We start from the raw sequence: 1,932 nt of genomic DNA on the forward strand, positions 1-1,932 counted from the left end.
CTTGTGGACAGCTCCCCTTGCACTACTCAGTTCGTGCCAAGGCTCCGATGGGGGCGCTGGTGACGGGTTTTTCCGCAGCGCCGCCTCGGTAGAGTTTGAGGTCTATAAGGTACCAGCGGGGCAAATAGCACTGCTTGTGCAGAATATAGTGCAACTCTACTACTTTCAAACATCATTGTTCTTATCTGCATTTGTATAGGTCCAGTTCTTGTGAACAACACACACCTGGTGGACGAGTAGCTTGCACCTGCAGTTGGGGCCAATGAATAGCCAAATTTCTGCCTCTTTTCATGTTATTAGCATGTTAGTAAAGGCAGTCGTTTTTATAGTGACCTGTTTGCCCAGTGTAGAAGCTGCTGCAGGGTGTCAGGCTCTTGTACACATCTTCAGCTTTGCAGGGGACACAGCATCTGGCACATAATTTGTCATAGGCCATGTCTTTGGGGCAAGTTGAGTTGACCCACTTGCAGAGGGAGAATCAAACTTGTTGGATATGAAGCAAACTGCCTGTACACTCAGTGCCCTTTCATTTTGTGTGACATATGTGGTTATAGCGACCCTTGTTTTATGCACTTCTTGTCTGGCAGCAGTCTTTTGCATTTGAAACACTCGGCATAACTTTCAGCAAACTGGACAGGAATAACACTGAAAAACCAGCAGATGTTAATCATTGCACTTATCATGCGAAGCTTCGTACAGTATCATGAGGGCGTTCCTCAAGGCCTTGTAGCATATGTCACGAGTTTGGAGCAACGTGATGTATAGCACTTTTTTGATCGCATGCTATAGGTTTAGCAGGTGTGGCCATGGTTGAAGTGCAGTGCAAGGTCAAGAAAACAGATATCTATGAGCAGCACCCTGGTAAAGGAGACTGTGGGAAAACTAGTGGGAAGCCTGTTGAACATCTGGTTGACCCATTTGCTGGCTCCATCAGGCAAAGTATGATAAAGAGAAGGAAGTCATCAACACATCAGAAGGTTTTTACATATAAACACTGCGCTAAGGTAATAACATGCCAACAAGTCTTAGTGCGCAGGATATGCACGACCAACTACAGGTGCCTTCTGTTCGGACATTGCTTATTGTAACTAACCAGGATGGAGTGGACAAAAAAAAAAGAACAGCAGCTCCATTAATTTGGTTTCACTGGTATCAACATTGTTTTGTAAGTGTACATTGCCATACTCCCCAATGCCTTCTTGGGTGACATCAGCAAGGACCAGCTTGAGGCAAGAGCTAATAGACGTCCTTACAAGCTAAAAATGCATGCATGCATGGAGAGCACATTGTGTCCAAGAAGTAGGCACTTCACAGGGGCACTGGAGAAGCAACAGATTATTAACAGTGGGCAAAGACAAGCTACTAAACAAACAACACTGTTGCCATGTAACGACCTCTGAAACAATCCCTCTTAAAGAGGAAATCATCTTTGTGTATCCATAAAGAGGGCACATGGGCAAAGCCCCTTCAGTAATGCTGCCAGCTTCAAAAGCCTGCTTTGCACATCCTGAATGCTTCCTTCTTACAACTTTGCTGGGTGCAAGCATTTTACTGTCCAAAAGCTATCATTGAGAGCACTGTTGGTTTGGTGGCAATACAGTCCAGAAGCGATTGCAACAAACCTCCCTTCCTAGTTGGCCTGGATGCTCACGGTGCTTATGAAGCAGCACCGTGAGGCAAGCAAGGTGAATGGATGCCTCCAAGCCCTTGTTCGTTTATCACACTGTTCTATTAGTAACAACCATGAGACTTGAAACCAACAAGCTCAAGCTCGGCACTCGCGTGGTTACTGCGGAGGATCCATAAAAAGCACAAAAACTGAAAACTCAAAGGATAAAGCACCATTTAACACTTAATACTGCTACAGCCCACCCCTTTCTTTTATTTTGTCTGGTCGTGCTACACCTCTTTACTATAGATAGGCATGAACTT

This window comes from Dermacentor variabilis, chromosome 6 (genome assembly GCF_050947875.1).
Source record: "Dermacentor variabilis isolate Ectoservices chromosome 6, ASM5094787v1, whole genome shotgun sequence".
Lineage (NCBI taxonomy): Eukaryota > Metazoa > Arthropoda > Arachnida > Ixodida > Ixodidae > Dermacentor > Dermacentor variabilis.